This window comes from Platalea leucorodia (genome assembly GCF_965183815.1).
Source record: "Platalea leucorodia genome assembly, chromosome: 10".
NCBI lineage: Eukaryota > Metazoa > Chordata > Aves > Pelecaniformes > Threskiornithidae > Platalea > Platalea leucorodia.
The window spans coordinates 17,994,648-18,003,534 of NC_138832.1; positions in this window are offsets into that span (position 1 = coordinate 17,994,648).

Below are 8,887 nucleotides of genomic sequence, written 5' to 3' on the forward strand. Positions count from 1 at the left end.
CTGTCCGTCCTCCAGGGATGCCACCCAGGGCCGACCAGGGATGGTGTCGGGCTCCCTGGGGGACTCTGCCTCCACCATGACTGGGCAGAAACCTTTCCAGTAATGGCCTCTGTAATGCAGGGAGAGGGCTGGCACCAGCGCCGAGGCTGGGATGCTTTGCTGTGTTTTTGCTGACGCCGAAATGCAAAACGTGGGGCGGAAAGAAGTTGGGAGAAAGCAGCTGCCTGGTGCAAATGCGAGAGAAAAGAGCCAGCGGGGTGGAGGGGGGGAGAAGACAGGAGTGGACAAGAAACCTGGTGGATTTGAGGCTGGAAGGAGGTATAAAATGTGATGGATGTTGGCTTGCAGCCTGGAGAGTATTGATTTGGGGGGAAAAAAAAAAAAAAGGCTAGCTTGGCAAAGAAAGGGAAGATGGGGAAGAAGAGATTGAGGCTGGGAGACAGCAAGGAAAATGGCAGGCTGATGCTCAGCTGCCTGAGCAGGCAGGAGCTCTAGGCTCAGCGAGGAATGGCCCTCCTGGAATAATGTATTCCTGGTTCTGATGCTGTGGGAGAACTGCAAATAGTATTTTGAATAATCAGGCACTAAGAGACATGCCCAGTCATGGGGGAAGAAAATGAAAGCTCTTGAAGAAGACAATAAAACACATTGACCTGATATAGTGAGACAGCGGGAGTATAGATGGTGTTGATAGGAAAGCTGTTATGAAGTCTTGAGGAAGTTGAAATAACGCAATTTGTGATTAAATGTCCGTTAAATACTCTCACTTGTATACTTGCAATACCGTACTTTTCCAGAGAGTATCACAAAACCAAACCTGGCAAGTCAGGACCACCGCTGAAACCAGTGCATCGTACAAATGGGGGTTCCACGCACACATGCTTGCGTGGTCGGACACGTTCACTGCTTCTTTGCATTTCTTTTTGTGCTTAATAACTGCACCTAGAGCTGACTTATCGTGCGTATCACATACTTGCACATGCATCTGTCTAAGCATCGTTGCATGTGAATATCAAAATTCATGTCATTTCAAAATACTTAGAATAATTTTTTATTTAGCCTTTGGGCTTAATGTACTGAAAACTTATCTGAAGAAATAAACTTTATATTTAATAACTGAGCCAGCACTTGCTCTAGGCTGTGGGGGAGCGTCCGGTAACAGCAGCACTGACGAAACCACGAATTCTGAAAGCAGCAAGCCTTCCGTCTTTCTCAGCTCCACCGCAAAGAATGGCGCATTTCAGAGGCCAGGGAGAGTCCTGCTGCTGGGGCTTTTGCATTTCCTCAGGCTTCACCATTTTGGTGCAAAGTCCTGTTTTTAAAAAGTGATCTCTCGGGGAGTTAGGAGCAATTACATTAAGAGGATTTCACTATTAGGAGAGAGACTTTGAATTAGGCTTTAATTAATTGGAGGAGGAGAAAATGGTTGTTATGTTCCAAGCAGTTTGTGTGGTGGAATGTCACCTTTTGTATCAGCTGGAACATTTATTTCAAGACATGTAGCTTTATGAATAAACATTGGTATGTTCAAACACCCCCTTGTTCTGAGTGAAGAATCCTGAATATTTTGACCTCTTGCTTGCACATAGGAAATAGACTGTAAAATGAGTAGATGTCTGCAGACATAAAAGGAAGACTGATTACCTTATTTTCTTTACGCCGATTTCGTGAAGCTTGACATGAAATCAAATGGTAGCTATCATAACAAGCAAACCTCTGTTTGATAACACAGAATAAAAGTAGCAACTGGTGTGGGATTAAAAGAACAGTATAGTTTATATAATTTAGCATAGTGCAAAATATATTGTTTGGCACCAGAAATATCATTAATATCAGAACACAGATTATTCTCTTTCTTTCTTTGCACCTGGTTGCTTTGCCCTCCCTGTATCTCCATCCCTGCATCTCCATCCCTGCCATATAACTGCCTTCCGTGGGCACTTTGGGGTATTACATAGTTTTACTGTCATCTTAGCAGGCACACTTTTTATTCAGAGCCTTACTTCTTGCTTGCTGTATCAGTCAAGGTAAATGAGAGGACAGTTCCTCCCTCAGAGCTATGGAAAAACGAAGTATGGGCTAATCCTGCTTTCAGTTAAGTCAATGTGAAACTGGCTATAGGAGTAGCTTAATAGAAAGATGAAGTATGAATTCAGAGCCTGTGCACTGGTGGTTTATTTTCATTACCACGGAATATCACGGGAGAGACTGATGTGTCTGTGGCGTGTGTACGACAAGGCTGACCCTAGTGACAATGCGGGAAGCGATGAGGCAGCCCCGAAGGCTGCCCAAAGGGTTTCTGCCCTCGCGTGGAGTCCCTGGGGAGGCCGAAGGATCAAATTCCACCTGCCGGGACTTGGTACAGGCACCTCGCGTTCACCTACAGGATGAAGTTTGCCCAGCAAAGCCCACATGTTCCAGCCATCTGAATGTGTAAAAAGGTTGTTAAAAACAATGTGCTCTTGCATTAGCACAGGGATAGTCTCCTCTTGCCCAGCCAACTGACAGAAGCTTGGGTTTGGCACTATTCTCCCTAAAGAGAGAATTTTTGGGTAGTTCCCAAAGCCTGTCTCCTGTTTGTAGCTCTGGAGGGAGCAAAATGAAACTCTGGTCCTTTCTCGTTTAACAAATCCTCCAGCTTTCCTTAGAAAAAAAAATTAGTGGTTGGGATCAGATGTTGTCCGGTTCCTCTTAAATTCCATGGAAAGCTGCTATATTCAGTACTTGTAGGATTCAACCTCTAACAAATATCCACTGCATCTTATTTATCATGAGTAATTTCTTTGTTGATTGTGACAGTCTTAAAGAACGGTAAAATTTATGTGATAGTCAGACTTCAGTAACTGTCGTGGTTTCGGCTGGTATAGAGATAATTTTCTTCCTAGTGCTGTGGTTTGGATTTAGGATGAGAATAATGTTGATAACCCACTGATGTTTTAGTTGTTGCTAAGCCGTGCTTACACTAAATCAAGGACTTTTCAGCTTCCCACACTCTGCCCGGTGCACAAGAAGCTGGGAGGGGGCACAGCCAGGACAGCTGACCCAGACTGGCCACAGGGCTATCCCGTACCACATCACGTCATGCCCAGTATAGAAACTGGGGGCAGTTGGCCAGGGGGCAGTGACCGCTGCTCGGGGACGGGCTGGGCGTCAGTTGGCGGGTGGTGAGCAATTGCATCACTTGTTTTTCCTGAGTTTTGTTCCTCCTTTTTTTTTTTGTTGTTTTCCTTTTCACTTTTATTTATTTTATTTTATTTTATTTTATTTTATTTTATTTTATTTTATTTTATTTTATTTTATTTTATTTCAATTATTAAACTGTTCTTATCTCAGTCCACAAGTTTTCTCACTTTTGCCCTTCCGATTCTCTCCCCCATCCCACTGGGATGTGTGGGGCTTCGTTGCCGGCTGGGGTTAAACCATGACAGTAACAAAAGATCAAACTGCTATGATCAGCTATTTTCCTTTAATGACAGAAATGTGAATGATTGTTACCATGATGCAGAGAAAATGCCTTACCCTTTCGCTTACTAGAGAGAAATGATTTTGCATTTGACATGATTTTGGGAGCCGCTGATGGATAGCAAGCTGATCCTGGTTTTCTAAGACATTCCTTATGTTTATTGCTGGATGTGAAAATGAAGACTGTAATGTTTCTGTATGGCATTAAATTTTTACTGCATGTTATACTTAGTCTGATGTCAGTAGTTTTAAGAAAGTATTGATGTGTACTGAGAACAAATATGCCAGACCTTATGATTTCTTTTTAGAGCTTTGGTTCATCAAGGAATATAAATTCATGCCTAATTTCAAATCTATAGGCTGTTCTCTGACTTGATTCACATCATATTCTTGATGTCCAGCATATGCTTAATCCTTTGCAAATCCTTTAGCAGTTTCAGCTGGTTAGATAGTATATCTGTAATCAAACTTTTCTTAGCCCTGGGACTTGCAAAAATAGATGGATGTGCATGGACAGAAGCAAAGTCTCTGGTGTTTAATGAAGCACTGAGTAACTTAATGTTTCTGATCTGTGGTGGAGAAGAGTACAGCTTGTGATAAAAAGAAGAAAGAGATAATACCTAGAACATGCAGTAATCACTACTTCATTCTAATGCATTTCTATTCATTCTGTTAGATGTCTCTTTAAACAACAGGGCATTTTCTGTATTTTTTCCAGGGACAAGATTACCGCAGAACCAATTATTCCTTTCCAGGAGGCAGAGGAAGGATTTGGTACCATTTCATGTGGGAGGGATGGAAAGAGGAAGAGATTAATGCTGGCCAGAGAGGTCACAGATTCACTGGGCAGAGGGGAATGAACCACAGGGACCTTCTTGGGACTGTGCCAACAGCTGTGGGAGTTACCGCTATTCACCAAAGTTTTCCTTCTCACGCAGCCCCAGTTTGTAGCCTGGGGAATAAGGATTTGCTGGGATCCGGACACCGTAATGAAGACCGTGCTTTGCCCAGCACAGTGTGACATCTGCAGCGCTTCAGCTGCGTGTGCTCGCCTGCTCAGCGGCAGGAAAGGGGTGACTCCCGATAGCTCTGCTGTGCTAGCTCTGAAAAAATCGCTTATTATCTAAAACGTGCGAGAGCTGTGGTTCACTATTGCTCCGAGCAGATGGCAGTGTTTCTGAGCTGTTGGGTTTCTGGAGGAGGTGGTGGTAGGAAACCAAACCATTAAATGCTGCTGCAGGAAAGTGCTGAGTCAAGACGGGGGCAATCGAGTGAAATGCCAAAAAAAGAAACCTTGGGGGGGAGGTGAAGAGATCAGAGAGCAGGTTGCAGCAGACAGCTGCAAAACTTCCTGCAAAAGCGCTCTGAAATCTCGTGTCCTGACACAGCTGGAAAAACACATTCCCAGCTTAGCAGGAAGAGGCGAAGGCAGAGGCGGCGGTATTTCGTCACGAGCCTCTTCTACAAGCATAACTCACATACAGGCGACTTGGTTCAATCCCACGCCGCTGCCTGGGGAGGTGAGAGGAGGCAGGCGCTGGGCTTTGGCGTGGTGCTGGTAGAGCAGGTCCTCCTTCGCTGCCCCGCTGCAGGCATCCTCGGTGCTGCGGGATGCAGGGTGAGCTGGTGCCCTTGGTGCTGGGGTACCCTGTGGTGCTCCGAGGCGTTTCCAGCTGCGGCTGGATGGGACGTGTACTACAGCGCTCGGCAGCCGGGCTAACGCGGCAGCAGATGAGATTTATGCATTTTGTGAGTCACGCCAAACTACTTCTAGATGTGAATCTGTTTAACGTGAAAAAAACTTGTTTGACTGACAGCTCGACATATTCTTTGCACTTGTAACAGCAAAGTAGAAAAATGTCAATGCTCTCAATTTTGTGTTTTTATCGACATACATCACTAACTTGCTGGAGAGAGATCTCGTCAGCTTCAGAGCAGAAATTATTTTGTGAAAATGACTGGCTGTGCACACGAGGCACCTCCCACTTCCAAGTCTTATGAAAGATGTGTTGACTGTAGCTTTTTCTGAGAAATTGAAAAGGAAGTTGTATCTAAAATATAGGGTTGGAAAGGCGACTGTATTATACAGTCATTTTCATATCTGGATGTTTTAACTGCAGGACATCAGTGCTACAGGATCCCTTGTGACCTAGAATAACATTACATCCCTTTTACAGAGAGCACATCAGGGCAGATGATATATGTAATAATTATATATAATTCGCGTACGGTTTGCAGTTCTGACAGAGGTAGGAAATGAGGTCTGGCAAACCCTGAGCTAATGCCTGTTCACTGCATTGTCCTGAGCAACAAAACTCTTCCGGGGAATAATCTCTCTCCAGTTTGAGGTTGTGTGTCTGCTTTGTGCTTCTGGAGCCAGGATTTGAAGCAGCAGCTGCTGCTGTAGGAATAAAAAGAAGAAACTGAAGGGATACACAGATGGTGCCAGTTCTGCAAGCAGCAGAATCGCAGCCCTTTGGTTGCAGAACCAGTTCTCCAGAGGAGTGAGCCTGACCTACTCCCTGGCCACAGCCTACAAGCAAGCTTTACCTGCACGGTGACAAGGTTCCAGCTCACCTCTGCAGAGGCTGTATTTTGTAATCTTCATTCCCACCTCATGCCTGAAAGCTGTACCTCCTCCCGAGCATGCACCTGGCAGCACTTGGTCTGCACAGCGTCTTGCCCAGCCTTTAGTGAAAATTAGTAGAGCAGCCTTGCGTTGAGCCTCAAACTAGCACCAACTGAAAGATTTTCTTGCTAGAGTTACGGGACTGCTTTTGAAAAAGGTACAGCAATGTGCGCTCACAGCCCAGAAAGCCAACCGCATCCTGGGCTGCATCACAAGAAGCGTGGCCAGCAGCTCGAGGGAGGTGATTCTGCCCCTCTGCTGTGCTCTTATGAGACCCCCCCTGGGGTACTGCGTCCAGCCCTGGGGCCCCCAACATAAGAAGGACACGGACCTGTCGGAGCGAGTCCAGAGGAGGCCGCAAAGATGCTCAGAGGGCTGGAGCACCTCTGCTGTGAGGACAGGCTGAGAGAGCTGGGGTTGTTCAGCCTGGAGAAGAGGAGGCTCCAGGGAGACCTCAGCAGCCTTCCAGTACCTGAAGGGGGCCTACAAGAAAGCTGGAGAGGGACTTTTTACAAGGGCACACAGTGATAGGACAGGGGGTAATGGCTTTAAACTGAAAGAGGGTAGGTTTAGATTAGATATAAGGAAGACATTCTTCACCAGGAGGGTGGTGAGGTGCTGGAAGGGGTTGCCCAGAGAAGCTGTGGGTGCCCCCTCCCTGGAAGCGTTCAAGGCCAGGCTGGATGGGGCTGTGAGCAACCTGGTCTGGTGGAAGGTGTCCCTGCCCATGGTGGGGGGGCTGGAACCAGATGATCTTTAAGGTCCCCTCCAACCGCAACCATTCTGTGATTCTATGATCTGTTTTTGACTGATAACAAATTGTTCTCAGATATACTTCAAGCTTCAGAAACTATACAAGGGTAAAGCAGAACATGCATTGTGATAATTTCACATGAGGTTTAGTCTGGGAGGGAAAAAAAGCTACATGTTAAGTGAACATCTTGCTAATAATCCAGCACTGATATTTCATGCTGTATTAAAATTACTTACCACTCCAAATGGTAAAAAGAAACTCGTTCCATATAATCTTAGATGCAATTTACTCGCACACTAGCCCCTCCCTATTTGCAAAGTCATAGTGACTAAGCTTTGCAAAGAAGCATTGCAGCCCTTGAGCCCTGCAATGGCCTGGGCATTATCAGAGTCCCATGCCTGGCCCGCCGTGTGCCTTAATTGCATAAAGCATCTAAATGTTGGATTTACTGGAAAAGCAGTTACTGCAAGTTCCTTATTACTGAAAATATCATTAGATGAAGCAGAACCTCTAGGCTTACACTTTTGTGAAAAGACAAAATTTTGTAGCAAAAGCAAGTTAGGATTACTTAGGCATTTTAAGACCGAAGTACCTAGTGACATCCCTGTTTTCCTCCTGCTCTAAAATAGAGAGTTTTCGAGCTGACAAACAACTGATGGTTTTAAGGAGTAAGCTAAAGAACTATCATCAATATTATAGAAGAAATATGTTTAACTGTATTCTTCTCTCTGAATAGTCTCGTTTAGCATTAGCGGCCTAGCATTAGCAGCTAAAGTACCTGAAGCCTTAGGCCGCAAGAGCTGACTGAACGTAAAGTTTTGATAAAACTAATGCTGCTAACAAAGAACTCACTGAATTCAGCAGATATGAGAGGAACGAAGAAGATAAGGACCAAGGAGACAATTCCAGGAGAATGCAGTCACTTCAGAAGGCCAGCCCAGCGACAGTGAAAACCAGTAAGAAATCAAGAGACCCGACCAGAATTAAATGACTAGACGCGGGGATCGGTGATGGGTGGTGCGGGTATAATATATATATGTACATGATCTGGGGAAGGGGTCCCTCTCCAGAGGCACCCAGCTCGAGCTGTAACCAAAGAAGTGGAAACCTTCACTCAGACTTGGCATTCTCAGCGGGACCCTAGGGTCGGACCCTGTTACGGTGGTCGATGTGCATGAATCCATAACAATAAAAATTTAGTATTTGCTGGATGTGAACTACTTTTCCTAAGCTTAAGAAAAGGTGTCTATCTACGGTGCTGCAATGTCTTACTGATTTTAGAAAATTAACTTTCAAAGTTACTTTTCTTCTTTTGTTTATATCCTAATGCTTATTTCCCCCGAGCAGCAACAACACAAGTTATAAGAGTCATTTTAAAGATGACCTTGTGTCAGGAAGGATTTAATTAACCAGAAGAAAAACCTGCTCTGCTGTAGGTTGATCAACATCCATTGCTCCTCTTCCCAGTTAACTCCATATTTTACAAGATACCCTCTGCACAAAGTCCAATGTCTCTCAAACCCTCAAGTAAGTTTTGAGGTGTTAATTTTCTAAATACCACAGTATGTCCACAAGCCCTTGCCTCTTTAAGGGGGGGGATGAATCCAAAACTACCATCCTGAAATTTGATTTGGCACCAGTTTATCTCAAAATCAGGAGAAAGTACAGTAACATATATCGCACTTCATACAGTAACAAAAATGAAAAGTATTTACTGCTCTCTGGTATTTTTCTCAGAGTCGATAGAGATCTATAAATCTCCAAAAATCCATCTGCTTCTGTAAGATTTTTTTTTTTTTAACAACAAAATTCTGTACGATTAAGTAGGAAACATTCTCTTTAAGGAGAAATTGTTAGTGGAAAAACCACTCCACACATTTAGATGCCTCCAAGCTATAACAGAGAAAGAAGCACCTGAGCAGTGTTACTGGAAGACATTTGCCATACCTGTTTAAAACCACCACGCACTGGGAACGCTTTGGGATTACAGCAGCGCCGTGGCAGGTCAGCCTCCCTGCGGAGATCCGTTTGGAGGCTCAGCA